The 20,258-nt window shown below is 50.0% G+C and overlaps 1 long non-coding RNA gene across 11 annotated transcripts in view; it reads left to right on the forward strand.

Moving 5' to 3' along the window:
* Positions 1 to 20,258, forward strand: part of LOC310708491 — a 63,070-nt gene that overhangs the window by 21,477 nt on the left and 21,335 nt on the right. For 6 of the 11 annotated variants that reach the window (XR_014527036.1, XR_014527037.1, XR_014527038.1 and 3 more), the window contains one exon: positions 16,133 to 18,488. This is a non-coding gene — a long non-coding RNA (uncharacterized lncRNA). Of the gene's footprint in view, positions 1 to 9,168; positions 9,269 to 11,368; positions 12,922 to 13,697; positions 14,050 to 16,132; positions 18,489 to 20,258 lie in introns of all 11 variants that reach the window. The other 5 variants (XR_014527040.1, XR_014527045.1, XR_014527041.1 and 2 more) reach the window with 4 other exon arrangements.

Here is a 20,258-nt window from a genome sequence, read left to right on the forward strand (position 1 = left end):
GCAGGAGCTGGCCCCAGGTGAAGTCCTCCTGGCCCCAGAGGAGCCTGATGACTCAGTGGCCACAGGTGAGCCTCCTCCAGGGCCCAGTAACCCTTCGGCCTCTCCTGATCTGCAGAGGCTTAGGGCAGAGAGGCGAAGGGAACTAGTTGCCCCCAGGAGGAGTGCTCGCCTTAAGGCCAAGGTAGGCGGGGCTCCTGGGGGTCGGGACCGCCCCTGACCTTAGAAGAGGATAAAAGCCCACTCATCCCGGCCCCAGGTTGCGGGAGCAACGTCGTTGTTGGCTTCGGACCTTCCTGTGATCCTGATCCTTGCTCGGCCTCCTGTTCCTGACTAACCGGTACTCCTGATCCCTGCTCGGCTTCATGTTCCTGACTATCCAGTACTCCTGTTTCCTGCTCGGCCTCCTGTTCCCGACCATCCGGTGTTCCTGTTACCTGCTCAGCCTTCTGTTCCAGCGTTCCTGTTCCCCGCCCGTCTCTCTGCATCGGACCTCGCCCCGCTTCGTGTGGACTCTGCTACATTCACGGTACCTTACCCCCGGGGCCAGCACAGTTTGCTCCCGCCACACCCGCACTCCCCCTTCGTAGGGGTGCGTTCGGGAAGAGCCAGAGGCCATGGAGGACCAGGCGGCTGCACTGGTGACTTTGGCCCAGGAGAACCAGGCCTTAACTCACACCGTGCAGCAGCTCAGTGACGCGGTCGTGGCACTTCAGCAACGCTTAGAAGCCCTACCGGCTCCTGGGGCCGACGCCCCGACTCCTGGCAAGTACCCAGTGGCTTTGCCTGAGAAATTTGATGGAGCCCCGGCCAGCTTTCCTATGTTCCTGGCCCAGGCCAAGCTATATATTCAGGGGCGAGCCCGAAACTTTCCTGACGACCGCACCAAGGTGCACTTTTTGATTAGTTTGTTAAAGGACCAGGCGGCCAAGTGGGCGTTGCCGCTACTCAGGCAAGACTCCCCCTTGCTGGCAGACTATACGGGGTTTTGCAATCGTTTGGAGGCCGCGTTCGGCAACCCCCAGAAAGGGAGTCAAGCCAACCGGGCGATTCGGCGGTTGAGACAGGGCAAGTCCACGGTGGCCGCATACACCACAGAATTCCGGCTGCTGGCACAGGACTTGACCTGGAACGACTCGGCTCTCCGGGACCAGTATCTCGAGGGGCTTTCAGATGAGATACTGGACCAGCTGGCCACGATGGAACGCCCCACCACGCTAGACACCCTTATCCAATGGAGTCTACAGATTGACGATCGGCTAGAGGACCGGCGTCAGGCTCGGGACCGCCGGCACCTCCAGTTCTTGGCCCCAGTGTCGACCAGCAGCCCCACGGGCCCAGCTAAGTCATTGGAGGAACCTATGCAGCTTGGGGCAGTGCGGCCACGCCTCTCCCCCGCAGAGAAGTCGCGGCGTCGGGAGGGGAATCTTTGTCTCTATTGTGGCGGAAGCGGACACTATGCAAGGTCCTGTCCTGAGAAACACCAGCCGCAGGGAAACCACCAAACCCCAGTAGCTGATGGCCCTGGCTACCGGGGGTCCCAAACAGCACAGAATGGGGCCGCACCAATTGAATTACAACACCTTATGGTTCCGGTACATCTATACCCTCCAGGAGGGCCATGGATTCTTACCCATGCGCTGGTGGATTCGGGCGCAACCCGCTCTTATATGGACGCTGCTTTTGCTGCCCAGCATCGGGTGCCACTGCGGAACAAGCCAGAACCGGTGCAGGTGGAGGCAATCGACGGACGGCCCCTGCGTTCGGGTGCCGTCACTCAGGAGACCCAGCCCCTGGTCCTGTGCCTCCAGCAGCACCGTGAGATGCGAACTCTGGATATTGCCTCCATGCCCCGGTTCCCCCTGGTGCTTGGGATGGACTGGCTGGAGGCTCACAATGTGCGGATTGACTGGGTCAAACGGACTGTACACTTCCCAGACCCCAGTTCTCCGGCTGAGACTGAGATGCTAGCAGCTGCGCCCACTGAGGAGGTTGCTGCAACGCTCCCCGCTGAATACCGGGACTATCACGACGTGTTTGAGGAACGGGGGGCAGACCAGCTACCGCCGCATCGGTCCTTTGACTGTGGCATAGACCTCCAGCCCGGAGCGCCTCTACCGGTGAGTCGCTTATACTCGTTAACCGAGCCAGAGCGCGAGGCTTTACAGGACTTCTTGCGCAAGAACCTGGAGCGTGGGTTCATTAGGCCTTCTACCTCGCCCACTGCTGCGCCAGTGCTCTTTGTTAAAAAGAAATGTGGGGAGCTCCGCCTTTGCCATGATTACCGGGCCCTGAACAAAATCACCATCCCGGACCGGTACCCTTTGCCACTTATTTCGGAGTTACTGGAGCGGGTGCAAGGGGCGCAGGTGTTCACCAAGCTAGACCTCCGGGGTGCCTACAATTTGATTCGGATCCGCGCCGGGGATGAGTGGAAGACCGCATTTGGGACCCGGTACGGACAGTTCGAATACCTGGTTATGCCCTTTGGTTTGTGCAACGCGCCTGCTGTGTTCCAACGGTACATCAACCACGTGTTCCAGGACTTGCTAGACAAGTATGTGGTGGTGTACTTGGATGACATTCTGGTTTACTCCCGTGACCCGGCGTGCCACGAAGGCCATATCCGGACCGTGCTGCAGCGCTTGCGCGAGCATCGTCTGTATGCAAAGCTCAGCAAGTGCGAGTTTCATCAGCGGTCAGTGGACTTCCTGGGTCACCGACTCTCACCAGGTGGGGTGCAGATGGATCCTGGGAAGGTGGCAGCGGTTCGAGAATGGGCGGCACCTCGGAACCGCAAGGACCTACAGCGTTTCCTGGGGTTCGCCAACTATTACCGAACCTTCATTGCGGACTATGCTCACCGCACCACCCCGTTGACCCGACTACTGCGCCCCAAGACGCCGTTTTCCTGGGACAAGGAGGCGGAGGAGGCGTTTCAAGGGTTGAAGGCCTGTTTCCAGAGAGCGCCAATCTTGCAGCATCCGGATCCTTCTCGACCCTTTGTGGTAGAGACTGACGCCTCCAGTACGGCTCTCGGTGCCGTCTTGTCTCAGCAGCACGGACCGGAAGCGCCACTTTTACCCTGCGCCTTCTATTCCCGCCAGCTCCTCCCAGCGGAGCGTAACTATACTGTGTGGGAGCGGGAACTACTGGCTATCAAGGTAGCCTTCGAGGTCTGGCGCCACCATCTTGAGGGGGCACGACATCCGGTGGAGGTGAGAACCGACCACCGGAACCTGGAGTACCTCCAGACCACCCGCAAGCTGAACCAAAGACAGATCCGGTGGGCGTTGTTCTTTTCCCGGTTCCAGTTTCGGATCCGCTACATCCCTAGCTCTCAGAATCAGAAGGCGGATGCTCTGTCCCGGAAACCTGAAGACAACGCAGACACGGTACAGCAAGCAGAACCCACCACGATTCTACCTCCGGCTGCATTCCTGGCCACCCAGGAGGCGCAGCCACTGCAGGTTCGGGTGCGGGAACAGCAGCGGGTCGACGCCTGGGCCCAGGATCGTCTCCGGGAGCTGGCTGAAGGGTCCAGTCCACAATATCCGGGGCTGGTCCTGCATCAGGGCCTGCTGCTGCACCACGGTCGTCTGTACGTCCCGCCAGGGCCACTACGGCTGGAGGTTCTCCGGATGGCCCATGATGCCCCAGCAGCAGGGCACTTTGGACGGTATCGGACCACCCATTTGGTCAGTCGGGAGTTTTGGTGGCCCCGCCTGAAGGCTGACGTGGCTCGCTACGTTGCTGGTTGTGATGTCTGCCGTCGCGCCAAGGGTCCTACCGGGCGACCCCCTGGCCTACTTCAGCCATTGCCAGTTCCACCGCGCCCTTGGCACACGGTTTCGTTGGACTTTATAGTGGAATTACCCTCGTCTCGTGGCTGTACCTGCCTTCTGGTTTTCTCCGACCATTTCACCAAGATGGTACACTGCGCTCCCTGTCCATCTGTACCCACAGCCAAGGAAACTGCGCAGCTGTACCTTCAGCATGTCTTCCGCCTGCATGGACTACCTGAGCGCGTGGTGTCCGACCGGGGCGTTCAGTTCACATCCCGGTTCTGGCGAACATTACACCAGACCCTCGGGACAGAGGTCTGCCTCTCGTCAGCCTACCACCCACAGACCGATGGCCAGACGGAACGGGCGAACGCTGTGCTAGAGCAGTACCTCCGGTGTTACTGCAGCTACCAGCAGGATGACTGGGTCGACCACCTGGCATTGGCGGAGTTCGCCTATAACAACGCGGTGAATGCGTCCACCCAGCAGACCCCGTTCCAGGCCAGCTATGGTTATCATCCACGGCTGTTTCCAGAGGTGCTGCCGGCATCCGCGGTCCCGGCAGTGACGGAGTGGCTTCAAGAGCTCCAGTCCCAGCAACAGCTTTTGGTGGAGCAACTGCACCAGGCCAAGGAAGCGTACAAAGCCCAGGCCGACCGCCACCGCCAGGTGGGGCCGGAACTTCGCGTCGGTGACCTGGTTTGGCTCTCTACTCGCCATCTCCACCCCTCTCGACCTTCGCGGAAGTTGGACGCCCGCTTCACCGGCCCGTTCCCTATCGTGGACCAAGTCTCTCCTGTGGCATTCCGTCTCCGGTTACCCGCAACCCTGAAGGTTCACCCGGTCTTCCACAGGTCCCTTTTGAGTCCTGTGGCCCCACCCGACGAGTTCCACCCGAACCGTCCCCAACCGCAGCCAGTGTTGGTTCGGGGAGAGCCTGAGTACGAGGTGGAACGCATCCTGGACTCCCGATACCGCAGGGGAAAGCTACAGTATCTCATTGACTGGAAGGGGTACGGACCGGAGGACCGTTCCTGGGAACCAGCGGCCAACGTCCACGCACCTGCCTGCCTCCGAGAGTTCCATGCGACGTACCCCGGCAAGCCGGGTCCGGACCCTCGGTTGAGGGGGGGGCCTGGGAGGGGGGATGGTGTGATGGCCTGGGATTCCGATTCGGAGGATGAAACAGAGGAATCCCAGCCTGCACAGGAGTCCCCGCCCCCAGGGCCGGCTGAACTGGGGCAAGGCCTAGAGGCTGAAGAGCTTGCACCTGTGGCAGTGCAGCAGGAGCTGGCCCCAGGTGAAGTCCTCCTGGCCCCAGAGGAGCCTGATGACTCAGTGGCCACAGGTGAGCCTCCTCCAGGGCCCAGTAACCCTTCGGCCTCTCCTGATCTGCAGAGGCTTAGGGCAGAGAGGCGAAGGGAACTAGTTGCCCCCAGGAGGAGTGCTCGCCTTAAGGCCAAGGTAGGCGGGGCTCCTGGGGGTCGGGACCGCCCCTGACCTTAGAAGAGGATAAAAGCCCACTCATCCCGGCCCCAGGTTGCGGGAGCAACGTCGTTGTTGGCTTCGGACCTTCCTGTGATCCTGATCCTTGCTCGGCCTCCTGTTCCTGACTAACCGGTACTCCTGATCCCTGCTCGGCTTCATGTTCCTGACTATCCAGTACTCCTGTTTCCTGCTCGGCCTCCTGTTCCCGACCATCCGGTGTTCCTGTTACCTGCTCAGCCTTCTGTTCCAGCGTTCCTGTTCCCCGCCCGTCTCTCTGCATCGGACCTCGCCCCGCTTCGTGTGGACTCTGCTACATTCACGGTACCTTACCCCCGGGGCCAGCACATTGTGGCTTGGGTATCCAGCTATGAATCATCAATTAGCCTGAAGACTGAAATGGAAAATCTTCAACCTTTTCTGCTGCATTTGCCAGAGTGAAACCTCCTGCTTAATACAGTGGTGCCTCGCAAGACGAATAGAATCTGTTCTGTGATTCTCTTCGTCTAGCGGTTTTTTCATCTTGCGAAGCAAGCCCATTGACGGATTAGCGCTATTAGCGGCTTTTAGCGGCTTATCTGCTGATCGGATCAGGAACTCGCAAGACATTGTCGTCTTGCGAAGCAAGCCCATAGGAAATTCGTTTTGCGAAGCACCTCCAAAACGGAAAACTCTTTCGTCTAGCGAGTTTTCCGTCTTGCGAGGCATACATCTTGCGGGGCACCACTGTACAAACTTCTCTGCTTTACAAATGCAAACCTTTACATAAGTTATTCAACTTCAGTGTCTATAAACATTACATTTTATGCATATTAAATATTATATATTTAATACACAAACCCTCACTGGCCCCACTATGCTTCCTGGGTATTTTTTCTTAGAGTCTGATAATACTTGTTTGCTTGTTTCCTTGGATGGGTAGGGGATAGAGAGTGTGTGGAAACTAGTCTGTGATACAGATGCAATATTTACATCCCTTGTTCCAACCCTTTTTGCCTCTGGCTCCACTACCCTCTCCCGAGAGGGCTGCTTTTTGTTCTGATCAGAAAGCTTCCCTACTTTGTAATATTTTCAAGCACAAAGAGAGGGTCATTTTATGTTTTGTGTAGGGAGGTGTGTAAATGCTTTGGATTCTTTAAAAGTTACACTGTTTCAATCTAGTGTTATGCAATGTGACTTTGGTTGGTTTGCAAACACTATTTCTGCAAAACTATGAGTGCCATAGCAGTTATTTATTTATTGTTTTCATGGGTGGATCACTGCAACATTCCCATATAACCCTCGGTGGCCAGTGGACCTGATTGCTTTGTGTGACTTAAAACATGGATGGGGAACCTTTTGTAAGCCAAGTGTCATATTTCCATCTAGGGAAACTGGGGGGGGGGGGGCTATGCCAGCAGCAAAAGTGGGTGGAGCAATGAATGTAACTTTTTACACAGTAGGCTAATTTCGCCACACACACACCCCTCTCTATCCTCCATCCAGACAAGCAAGAAGCATTATTAGAGCACAAGGATTCATTCTAACTAGGCAAAACCACTCATGGAGGATGCAGTGCAGAGCAAGTAAGTGCTGTGGCTGTCATGGGCGTAGCCAGGATTTTTGTAGGGGGGGCAGGCTTTTGTTACCGGAGCAGAACCTCCGATTTGTATTGATTTTAACTGATTTAGGGTCTGATGGGCAGGCCTGGAGAAACATATCTGGCTCCCAGGCCTTCAGTTCCTCACCTTTGCCAGAGAGAGAGAGAGAGACCCCGCAACACACACCCTTTTTGTCTTCCTTTGAGGAATCTGATCATCCCTGATACAAGAGACTTAATTTCTTCCAGAAACTCCTGCCTTGTATATGGAAAGTCTTGTATTATTAACAGAGTGAATTGAGACAGGTCTGGCTCGAACTTCCCAAATACAGTTGTTTGCTCCTGGTGACATCATTTCTATATAAGGCCAAGAGCTTAACCATTTCAGCTACAAGCCTCAGCACCACACACGTCTTGCGCAATTTCAGTTGCCTGTCCTGCATCTGTTTCCAGAAGAATGCGATCCAAACAAGAACTGGAGAAAGATCATTAAGAACCAAACATTTGTACGTGTCTGCCTAAACAAAAATTAACATTCCCTCAAAGCTTGTTCTTCTTCTGACAGCTAATACTGATTATTAATGAGGCTGACATTTGCATTTCACAATGAAATTCTCTGCTGCAGAATTGACTGGATAATTAGTGTGATTTGGAGCTGCTCCAATGCTATGGAGGTCCTGCATGGGAGGAACATGAAAACCGCGTACAGAGAGAGACATGCAGGGCCAGCCCCAGAGCTTTTGCTGCCTGAGGTCAAGTACGAGATGGTGTCCCTCTCCCACATTCCATGTTCAGAGGCCAACCAGACCAGAAGCTGAATCAACACTCTGGATGGGATAGCATCCTCTGCTGCACATGAAGTCAGCATGCTAGTTTAGAGCAGTGTTTCCCAACCGGTGTTCCGCGGCACACTAGTGTGCCGCGAGACGTTGCCTGGTGTGCCGCGGAAAAATTAAAAAATTTGAAAGATATCCGGAGAGGCGGCCTTCAGGCGAGTTTTAATTTTAATTTTCCTTCTCCCACTTAATGCCCCACGCTCACCCGAGCAGCTTGCAGTCCTCGGTAACCACTGCGACCCGAGGGAGGGGAGGGAACAGGGAAGTCGAGGGCGGCGGTGAGCCGCAATGACGTCAGTGAGCCGCGCCGCCTCGCCCTGGCACGGTGTGAGAGCCCCGGCTAGTGGCGCGAGCTTCAGAATAAGTGGGATCCGCGTGCGCGAGACCAAGATCGCGGGTAAGGAGCTCAGCCCTGGGCAGGAGGAAGCGGGGCCGCGCATGCGGGCCACATCCCCACAGAGAGCGAGCCTCCCCCGGCCCACCACTCTGGGCAGGTCCACTCGCATGAGGGGGCGGCGATGGCGACGGCCGGCAGCTTGCCTGCAATGCCATCCCTCGTGCAGGCGAGGAGCCCGGAGGCTACCAGATGCGAGTCCTCTTTCCCACCCTGCTCGGGAGTCCAGAGCACTTGGTCGCATTCAGGATCTAGAGTGGGGAAGCGGGGCTTGTGTCTGGGCTGGACACATTGGGCTGCCTGTGCCGCTCGACCTGCGGGGAGAAATCAGGGTGGGAGTCACGACCGTGAGGCAGGGCTGCCAAGTGTGGCAGAAGAGGACACGGCCGTCGCACCTGTCCTTAGGTAGGAGCTTCTTCCGTGTCGACCTGCTGCCCTAAAGTCTTGGCTTTTTTCTTGGCTTTTTGGCGGGTGGCACAGAAGGAAGGCAAGGGGGAGGGGGAAAAATTGAAACTTACACTTTCGTGCGTCCCTCCCGGCGTGACGCTGCGCGCTGACGTCACGGGGCTGTAATGGTGGTGTGCCTCGAGATTTTTTTCATGAAACAAGTGTGCCTTTGCCCAAAAAAGGTTGGGAAACACTGGTTTAGAGGATGCGCCTTGGCTGGGGGTGAATTAGGAATGGCTAGAGGACCTCAGTTGGTGTATAGCTGGTTAGAGATACAATGCATGAAACAGTAGTATCATATAACAACGTACAGGATACATATGCATTTTGGATAAAATTGTGTGAACAAAGATTAAAAACTCAGCACTATAAACCCAGTGAGTTTACCATAAGTCGGAGTGCGAACATAGCCGTATAGTCCAATGCTACATTGTTGTCCAGAGTACAAAACATTGCAGTGCTAAATCTTACTAACTACTTTGCAATACAACTGATTGATTTTCAGATTTCATCAGGGTTGGCAGCCACTCATTGATTGTGAATTGGATGCAGGAAAGAAAAGAGAAAAAATAAGAATGCACTGTCAGGGCTTTTACTGTGCAACGTCTGGATGTTTTTAATGATTTTTTAATGTTCTGTTGACAGGCATACGAAAAGCAGTGCAAAATGCGGAGATGATAAGACATCCCTGCAGGATTTACATAAGGGGGGGAGAGAGATCATTTTCTATAGCACAGAACACAATGTAAGCACAACAGCAAAATTCAGCAGAATTATTTTTGCAAAACACAGGCGTGTTTCTTGTGTTTGGTTTCTAAGATGTTGTCGTAAATCAAAGTTCAGGAGAAGCTTTTCTTTTTAATTCAGGCACAAATGTGAAGGAAGGTGTTGCCTTCGCAAGCGTGTGGGTTTCCAAAATAACTGGATTCCTGTTTGCCTAGCCCAGGAATCCCACAGTTTGTCTGTGTGCAGCTGGTTCAGCACTCCTTGTGGCTTGAACAAATAGAGCACTGCTGCTGTGAAGGAACACAGAGCACATTCAGACACAGGACTTCCCTGTGGAAAAGACTACAGCTTAGTGGTAGAGGAACTGCTTTGCATGCAAAAGGTCCCAGGTTCAATCCTCAAGCAGGGCTGGGAGCTGCCCCATCCTAGAAACTCCTGCTAGTAAGTGTAGACAATACTAAACTAGACTGAGCAATGGTCCTGTGGGCAGCAGTGGCCCAGGAGCAGAATTCTGAGGGGGCGCAACCTGGTGCCTCCGCAACAGGCTCCCTTGCCGAGGCTGTGTGGCTGCCACCTTTTGGAGCTGTGTGGAGGTGATCTGCACCCAGACGAGGCTTTTGGAACTGCAGTGGCACCTCCTTCTCACAGCTGGTGAAAGGACGCCTGTCCCTGCACAAAACTCCTGCCAACCAGAGCATGGACTTTTCCGGTCCTTTCCCAGCACCTCCCTACCAGCATGTGTCCATGTTGTGGCTCTGGCACTGCTGGGATGCTGTCAAGCCTGCCAATGTGCGCCACCTGCCGCTCCCACTGGGAGCTCACTGAGCTGAGAGGGTGAACACGGCAACCAGCAGGCAAACTCTAGTGGCTGCCACACAGGCACAGCAAAGTCTGCCTGTTGCCTCCCATGTGATGCCCACATGGAGGTTAGGGAGCAAAATCCTTTCCTTGACCTGGGCACTGCCGACACTGCTACGCCACTGGTGGGCAAGGGTGGCAAGGGGAGGTGAAAGTGTATGAATGCAACTTCACTTCTCCAACAGCAGGTGACAGCACCTTGGCAGAAGTTGTGACCATAAACCTTTGACCAGCATTTGCTATTGCAGCCAGAATACTGAATACCTTGTGTCCTATTGCAAGTAAAATTCCCCATTCAAAGCATCTTCTGGATTTTGCAGGGACAGCAGCCAATTGCCATTTTTCATTTGCTGCTCAAGCTACCCTGGTGTGCAGCATACATGCAATATATTGGGGAATATCTTTGAAGAAAGGCCATAGCTTAGTGGCCCTTCCAGCTTTGATTTCCCAGCATCTCCTGGTAGGGAGAAAGCCTCCTGTCTGAAACCCCAGAGAACTGCTGCCAGAGTGTGGGCTCTCCATTTCCATGGGTGATGTGCATCAGCATGGGACGTTCTAAAACTCATTGTGATTATAGCAAACTGTTCACCAGTCTCAATTGCGCCAGTCTGGGTTGAAACGTCAAGGTGGTCCTAGTTCTTTCTTGTACACCTCAGTTTTCTGCTTTGGCTGTCTTCCTTATCTGTTTACCTCCTCCCTCCTCTTCATTCAACCTGCTGCCCTTGATTCCTGAAGGGGCATTGCTAATTATACAATAACATTCAATTAGAAATATGATTGCCATGTTCAATTAGGCAAGCTGGTTTACCAGCTATTGTTTGCAAAAAATTTTAAAGCACATGAAGGAACATTGCCTTGGTTTAACAGTGTCACAGAGTGAATTTATTAATTGACGGCCACTCAAAATGCCATCTTGATTGTTGGTTAGACCGCTACTCGGTTTTCCTCCAATAACTCCAGCCTCTCGCGGTCTTTGGACTATTAAACCATGCGGCCATTGCTATCACAACACAACATGGCAATAGGGGGTGGAAGGGAAACCAATTGTGGGAGAAACTTTCTGTAGATGGCAGCAGCACTTAAGAACAACACTTTCTACGCTCCTTCAGCCATATTAGATTGGCTCCAATGCCACATCATCAAAGACAATAATTATCATTGCAGTCACAGCCTGCTAGAGCCTAATGTTAAAGAAGGCTACTGTGAAGCATTTTTATTCTGATGTACTATATTCTATTTTATTTTATTTTGAGCTGTCTAGGGAACTTCCAGATGAAAAGGCAATATAGAAAACTGTCTATCCTCACCAGGGGCCGCTGATTTCAATGGATCTACTTGGAATATGGTTTATACCACCGCTGTTGCTATTCTTATAGGAGGAAACGGTCCCGTGCATTTAATGCATGGCATACTTTCTCCCTGAGAAGTTAAGCGTAAGGATTTGTGGCAACCGCGGTCTTTGAGGATTCTAACACAGACAGCCCATTTGAAATAATTTATGCAGAAGCTAGTTTTATTGATTTCAAGCCTCCATGTATAGACACTTAGAAATGTAGCCAGGATGGAAACATTCTTTCAAATGTCTGTCACATCAGAACCTCTTTAACGCTTGCTCTTTCCACACTGTAATGTTGTTAAAGAAATTGCCTGGAAAAACTGGATCATTAAAACCAAATCCAACAAACGATGCTGTATATAAAAATGCAACAAGGAGTTTTTTAAACTTTTCGAGCGGCAGAAGTAACTGTTGGATCTCACTCTGGAGCACTGACGTGATGCAAGTTTTAAATCCTCCAGTTGAAAGATGGTCAGGATTAAAAACCACTAAGTTTATTTGCAGCATCCATCTCTGCTTCTGTAATGTTAACTTTAGTCTTTTCAAGCATTCAGGTTGTGAGGAATAACTGGAACAATGTGTGTGTTGGTGAGGGGGAAGTATGAAAATTTATTTTGCCCCCTTCACTCTTAATCATGTTCAGAGGTGAGCGAGCGTTGTTGTTTATATAGCCAAAACAGCAAATCTCACACATGGGAGGGAAGTATCAACAGGCTTGTGGAAACCCCCAAGTTTGGAAAAGTATTTTTTTTTAAATATTTGAAAAGGGGAGGAATCCCCAAACAGCCCAATGGGGACTGAGCAGTCAAGGAATTCTAGCTGACTGTTGCAGGGCAGGGTCAGAATATGCAAGAAGAGGCATGGTTGAAGAAGAGCACTCCAGACTGGAACATTTTCCTATAGGATCTACTTGTAGAATTAGCTTATTAGCAGGAAAATGAAATCCTAGTTGCTCAGCTAGCAAGTTGAGGTTGTGTTCAGGTACTTACTATGAACTAATGTTAGACGGGTGCCATATCTCTTGCCTTTCCAGCACTTACTGAAACCTTCTCTTCGAGTAGAGCTGTCTCCCAGGCTGCATCTGTACTGGAACTTTCACTTAATTATTTTATCCAGTGCTTTCCTTCTAGGGAAAAATGGTGCTGGCGCTCACCATGAGGTTGTTACAGTAAGTGCCACACTTTTAACCAGTGCTTTTCTTCTAGAACCGCCTCTCCCCATCATGATAAACTGTCCCTTCATCATCTGAAGCCCTTCTTCGTGTGCCTCTTCCACGTGAGGTCCAGAGGGTGGCAACATGAGGCAGGGCCTTTTGTGTAATGGCTCCCTGTTTGTAGAATGCTTTCCTCATGGAGGTTCACCTGACACCTTCATTACATATTTTCAGGTGCCGGGTGAAAACAGTCTTCTTCAACCAGGCCTTTGGCTGATTAATATCCTACAGCCTTTTAAATGTATCAGTGGGAAGGCGGGTTATTGTTTTGGTTTACAGTGGTACCCCGCAAGACGAATGCCTCGCAAGACGGAAAACCCGCAAGACGAAAGGGTTTTCTGTTTTGGAGGCACTTCGCAAGACAAATTTCCCTATGGGCTTGCTTCGCAAGACGAAAGCCCGTAGGGAAATCTCCGGGGACCTGTTTTAAATTGCTGGCGGTCGGGAGCAAAGACTTTCGCCCACAGCCGGCCTTCAGAAGAGGTCCTGGACCTCTTCTGAAGGCCGGCGGGGGGCAAAAGTCTTTGCTCCCCCCCCCCCCGCCTGTCTTCCCAGGACAGCGGAGACTTCTCCGCTGCCCCGGGCGATCTTAAAATGCTGGCGGGCGGGAGCGAAGCGTCCGCTGCCGACCCCCAGCATTTTAAAATCTCCCCGGGACAGCGGAGGCTTCGCTCCCGCCCGCCAGCATTTTAAAATCGCCCTGGGACAGCAGGGGCTTTTAAAATGCTGGCGGTCGGCAGCAAAGCCCTCCTGTCCCCGGAGCTTGCGGGGCGGGAGGTGGGAAGAAGGGCTTTTCTTCCCACCGCCAGCCTTCAGAACAGCCTTCTGAAGGCTGGCAGTGGGAAGAAAAGCCCTTGTCCCCCCCCCCAGCCTTCAGAAGAGGTCGGGGGACAGACTGTCCCCGGACCTGGTCTGAAGGCGGTTTTCCTAGGAACGCATTAATTGATTTTCAATGCATTCCTATGGGAAACCGTGCTTCACAAGACGAAAAACTCGAAAGAAGAAAAAAACTTGCGGAACGAATTAATTTCGTCTTGCGAGGCACCACTGTAATTATTTTCTTGTTCTTTATCTTGGATTTTATTCTGTGAACTGCCCTTAGATCTTGGGATGAAGGGTGGTACATAAATTTAATAAATAAAATAAATAAAATTGGGGGGGGGGTGCCAGTACTGCATACCCTTGAGAACCCCCCCAAAAAAACACTGTTTTAATCTGTGTTTTGTGGAAAGGTGGAGTATAAATTTTAACAACAGCAACATTAACTAGATGACATAGTATTGCTATATTATCCACATTTTATTTATGTTCCACCTTTCTGTTATAGCTTAGGGCAGCATACATGGTTATCTCCCCCATTACCTTCATTTTATACTCACAACAAGTCTGTGAGGTAGGTTAGACTGAGAGATAGCAGTAGCATAACTGGAGAGGGCAGCAATAAAAATACAATGAAAACCAGCAATATAATAATAATAATAATAATAATAATAATAATAATAATAATAAAATATAATAATAATAATAATAATAATAATAATAATAATAATAATAATAATAATGATAATAATAATAATGATAATGATGATGATGATGATTTATTATTTGTACCCCGCCCATCTGGCTGGGTTTCCCCAGCCACACTGGGCGGCTTCCATAGAAACCAAAAATGCACTAAAATATCACAGATTAAAAACTTCCCTGAACCTGCCTTAAGATGTCTTCTGAATGTCAGGTAGTTATTTATCGCTTTGACATCTGATGGGAGGGCATTCCACAGGGCGGGATACAATCAAAAATACGATCAAAAATCACACTGTGTCTAGCAGAGCAGATTTACAGTGGTTACAATGGACAGAAAAATAATTACATGGTCCCTCAAGACCCTCAGCAGTGTTCATGTGGTTCATGGGTGGGGAAAATGTTGGGACCCACTGGGCTATAGTGACCGGCAGTGACTCTCCAGGGCATCGGTAGCCAAACTAAGGCCCGGAGGCCAGATCTGGCCCAATCGCCTTCTCAATCTGGCCCGCGGACGGTCCAGGAATCAGCGTGTTTTTACATGAGTAGAATGTGTCCTTTTCTTTAAAATGCATCTCTGGGTTATTTGTGGGGCATAGGAATTTGTTCATTCCCCCCCCAAAAAATAGAGTCTGGCCCCCCTCAAGGTCTGAGGGACAGTGGACCGGCCCCCTGCTGAAAAAGTTTGTCGACCCCCTGCTCCAGGGTTTCAGACAGGGAATCTTCCCCAGCCCTACCGGGAGATGCCAGGGACAGAACTTGAGAGCTTTTGCGTGGAAAGCAGATGCGCTGCCACTGAGCCATGGGCTCTCTCCCTTCTTTAATTTGTAAAACACCTAGTAGTAGGTGCTATATAAATAGAAAGAGCAGAGCAGCAGATGTGGCTAAGAGAGAACGCACTCATTTTGCAACTGACAAAATGCCTTGCCACCTCATAGACAGCAGAGATAAGTTACTTTCTCCATCGACTTAGCCAAGCCCTGACGAAGAAAATGACCGCGGTTTGACACTGCCAGTTTTTGTAAGTGGCTTCTTAGGAATTGTGTCTTCTACGAGCTTCTCTTAGCTTTCACTTCTTGAAATGAGTCAGGAAACATTAAGCTTGGAGATACATCTCTCCAACTTAAAAAATAAACGTATAATCTCTTTTCAAACTCCATTGTGGCCACTTTCAAACGGGGGGAATATCATTAAACCACTATCCTTTCATCCCTGTTGCCGCAATTAACTGTGAGCTGTCAGTTGGCAAAGCACTTTTCCTGTGGCTAAGAGAGGATTCAAATTTCATATTTAAAAATCTCCTCTAATGAAGGAAGCAGAACAGTAAGAGGATTATCTCTTTCAGATCTAATACAGAAAGGCTGGAGGGCACTTGATTTGTTTTTCCAAAGGCCGTCAACCTCCAATGCCTCGATGCATTATTTTGACCTATTATTTATGGCGGCACTTTTAGCCCAAGACTGGATTCTGTACACATTTAATGAACTGGGGTCAGAGAGGGAGGGACACTTTCCTCATAACCCCTACTCTCTACCCTTCAAGAGCAGATCTTCTGGAATATCACACACACAAAAAATTCACACACAGAAGCTCAACAGAATCTTCCACTGCACCTGTAGGCAACAGACTAGCTTATGGGGCACAGGGCAGGCCACAGTGACCTCCAATATCTAGTCAACACTCTTCCGCTCAGCATGATCTGCCGCCTAAGGCCTCTCTCTATGTTTCAAGGTAGGGTTGGCACCTGCAAGGAGATATGTGCAGTTTGTATCTGCCATGGAGGAGCCACCCATCTCGCCCTTGGGATGAGATCTGGATTGAAGAACAGGGAGCCCTATATGGTTGTCCTCTTGAGTCATGGTGTTCCTCAGTGAAGCTAGCCCAAGCAGATGAGAGAAAACACCCTTCCTTAACCAGATGTTAGCCTCACTCAACAATCTTTGTTTCCTTTCCAGATCTTGATGCACTTCAACATCAGGAACGCTGCATGAGCACTGAAGGACTTGGCCAAGGTGTGCCTTGGGGTGGAGGAGTTATAGCTAGACTTCTCACTGTGGACAGTCATGAGGGAAACAGGTGGCCAAGGATGGGCAGTCCAAGATTAGTTCAGCCTTATGCCAGGCTAACAGGTTGTTCACCCTGAAGAGCCACACCGGACTCAGCGGCATTACAGAACCAGGGCATGGAGGCTGTGAGCTGCCCAGATGACAAGACCGCACACCCAGCCTCACAGACATGGTCTAAAGGAAAGCAGAGCGATACGTTTGACACCATCTTGGCTGCCAGAGTTGCCAAAAGGATGCAAATAAGGTGCATCCAACCATCTTAGGGACTCTCACTCTGTAGGACTACTTAAATACAAAGCTTCTGGAGTTTTCTATTGGCGGGGTCTTTAACCCTTTGTAAACACAATGTTATCTTTATAGGAGCAGCATGGACATGATACTGCAAGAAATGAATTTGGCTGTCGTTTCTTTGACAAACGATGCAAGAAAATGAATAAACAACACTGATGCATCTTGGTTCAATCCAGTGTTGACAGCCGACATGCATAACCAGTTGCGATGACATGCACAGTGTCAAGTTATTGTTGCTGAGTTTCTAGGGCAGTTCACAGTTCCAAGAGGACATCCTGCCCTTCTTTATTTGGTTGCTGAACAAGACGAAGGATGACAATTCCGGAAACTCAAAGCGAAGATTTTCGCAGGGAACTGCTGTTTCCTTAATGGTCTGGGTAATTATTATTCAACCTTCTCTCTCAAGGTATCTGGAGAGATCAGAGCTGCTGATGCCAGAGGCAGCTAAGGATAATACTCAGCGCTGGCCCTTCCGCAAGGATATGTCTATGGAAATAATCCACCTTCCCTTCAGTGGGATTGTTTGCCATTAAATATACATGCAAGGCCTTGCCTCCTCCTTGATTAGTCAAGGCAATTTAACATTATGTTTTTCATTGCAGAGACGCAAGCATCAGCATCTCATCTGGCCCCGCAGTGCGATCAAACAACTGATGTAAAAATAAAAAATAAAAATCAAGGACCTTGTCCAGGTATTTGAGCCGTACCTCTCTTCTGTAGAGTTTTCATTTGCTCTTTGAAAAGAGCACCCTGACATCTCTCTCGTTTGAAAAGCCACATGAAATATTCCCTCTTTCTCCCCCACCCCCTCCCCACACATTGTGCTTACATTGGATCAGCAAGAGTTGCAAGCACAGAGTGCCACACCAGCATTTGCAAGGATTTGCTGCAGGCTTCTCATCTGTTTCCAGTGACTTAAGCATTTCTTCACTTCTAGGGTGGTGAGCCCATCGTTTTTAAAATGGCAGATCTCAGGAAGTTAGCCGGAAACCAGAACAATGCTGATTGCTAGAATCATCGCTAAATGAACATAGAGGAAAGCAGGATGAAACCCACAAGGTCAGCGAGGTTTAGGGGTACAGTGGTACCTTGGGTTAAGAACTTAATTCATTGTGGAGGTCTGTTCTTAACCTGAAACTGTTCTTAACCTGAAACACCACTTTAGCTAATGGGGCCTCTTGCTGCTGCTGCTGCGCTGCCGCTTCACGATTTCTGTTCTCATCCTGAAGCAAAGTTATTAACCCGAGGTACTATTTCTGGGTTAGCGGAGTCTGTAACCTGAAGCGTCTGTAACCTGAAGCATATGTAACCCGAGGTACCACTGTATATGCCAAAAGCAAAGTATAGGCCGAAGACAGTGAAATTTTCAAGCTGCAAAGGACAACTGAGCAAGATGCCCTTTGGCATCACCACCCCAATTCTTGGCATCACTGTCACCCTTCCAGTGTTGCTCCACTGGAGCAGCCGTACATATGAAAGGGATCTAAGGGGTCTTTGTAGACCACCAGCTTAACACGGGTCAACAGTGTGCTGCAGTAGCAAAAAAAGAAGAAGAAGCTAGTGCTATTCTTGGCTGCATCAACAGAAGTATAGTGTCCCTACCAAGGGAAGTAATAGTACCATTCTATTCTGTCTTGGTCAGACCATACCTAGAATACTGTGTCCAGTTTGGGGCACCACAATTTAAGAAGGATATTGACAAGTTGGAACATGTGAAGAGGAGATGATCAAGCGAACCAAGTCTTAAAAGGAATGTTTGAGGGAGATGTATGTTTAGCCTGGAAAAAGAGGAGATGAAGAGGAGATATAATAGCCAGCAGGACCTGTTGAATTGCTTTTGGTTTTCATCTCCATGACATACTGGCTTCTGAAATTTATCTGCTGTCACCTTTTTTTAAGTTTTAAAGTTTTAATCATATAAAAAAGGTGTTATGAGCATTATTTTAATGGAAAGGTAAGTTATAAATATTTTTTATCATCTAACATTTGATAACTGGATTTTGAAAGTTTCATTTTATGAGCAGCAGCACAACTGCCTTGGAATCAGAAAGTTTCAGTTTTACCATAGCTATGTTCAGGGTCTCCAACAATGAGCTGCAAAATCTGAATTAAAAAAACTGAGAGAGAGAGAGAGAGAGAGAGAGAGAGAGAGAGAGAGAGAGAGAACATGTTGTAGCTGGTGTTAGCTAATGGGGAACTAGACCCTTGATATGCAGTGATAAATGCCATTGTGGTTCTGAAAACTATCTGTCAGAATAAAAAATTCCTTCCAGTAGCACCTTAAAGACCAACTAAGTTAGTTCTTGGTATGAGCTTTCGTGAACTAACTTACCAAGAACTAACTTAGTTGGTCTTTAAGGTGCTACTGGAAGGAATTTTTTATTTTGACTATGGCAGACCAACACGGCTTCCTATCTACTATCTGTCAGACTTGAGCTCCTTCCCTTAAGAAAAGCATTTATGCTCCTTAGGTTTCAGCAAGTGCCCTCTGCTGTTTTAGATTGGTGCTATCAGCATGTTACTCTTTATTCGGCAGTAGTGCATCTGTGGTAAGGGTGTCATAGCAGAGGATACCCTTCAAAGTGATCTCATCCTAAGCTCCAAAGGTGCTTGGTGCAAATTTCTGTCTCATGAATGCAAGGGATCCAAGCCACATTCTGCGAAGTGGAGAGACATGCTGCTCTTCGCATGCAAATTGGATTGGATGGGAACTTCTGGGCTGGCAGAAGATTTTTTTTTTTAAGGCCAGCATTTTTTAAGGCCAGCATTTGTAGGGGAGCAGCTGGGTAAGCATTGTGGTAGTACATGGTGAAGGGGGGGGGGATGTTGCTTCAGTGATAGAGGTTATGCTTTACATACAGAAGGGCCCAGGTTCAAACTGCAGCATGTCTGGTTTAAAAGATCAGATAGCATATGATGGGAAAGGTATCTTTCTGAGACCCCTGGAGAAATGTTACCAACGATCCTATGCCAGATGGAAAAATCTGCTAACCTGGCATGAGGCTGCTTCCTGTAATCCTATGACAGGAGTGGGGAACCTTTGTCACTGAACTACAACTTCCAAGGACGATGGGTGCTGTGGTTCAGCAATCTCTGGAGACCAAAGGTCTCTGGAGACCAAAGGGGTACCTGGCCCCTGAAGACACTGGTGGTGGGAGAGGACAAAGTTAATTTAAACTTGCTAGTGTTGGGTGCAGAAAGTTGGGTGTTTCATCACTCGTCGTGATGAAAAAGCTGCTAGCCAGCCGTGGCCCGTCTCAGCCACAAAGTTGACATAGTACAACCAACAAGAAAAGACTCTCAGCTATAAAAAGTTGTGGAAAGCATTTGGGGAAATGCAATATATTCCTCCACCAGTATTGCTCCCCTGTGAAAAGACACCTAGATCCTGCATGATTATCCACTGCATCTATTGATTGATTTCTGTACACTGAGCATGTGGAAATACACATTTTGCCAACTGCGGCCTCGCTTACAGGAGTCATGTGGCCCCAGCAAGGGTGGGCGGAGATCCGTGGGGGCATTGCCCAATGGGAAACCACCACCCAAAGCGGCAGTCCTATTCAGGCATTTATACATAAGAGTAAAAGCAACATGGAACCAAGGAAAGGAGCCATGCTGAGTAGTCCATTCACTGAGTAGATCCCTGCCCCCCGTGTCTGCATGTATAGCAGAAATGTCTGCATGAAAGACTCATATATTGAAATGCCCTCTTCCTACAGAC

Source organism: Podarcis liolepis (genome assembly GCF_965112155.1).
Source record: "Podarcis liolepis genome assembly, chromosome: 6".
NCBI lineage: Eukaryota > Metazoa > Chordata > Lepidosauria > Squamata > Lacertidae > Podarcis > Podarcis liolepis.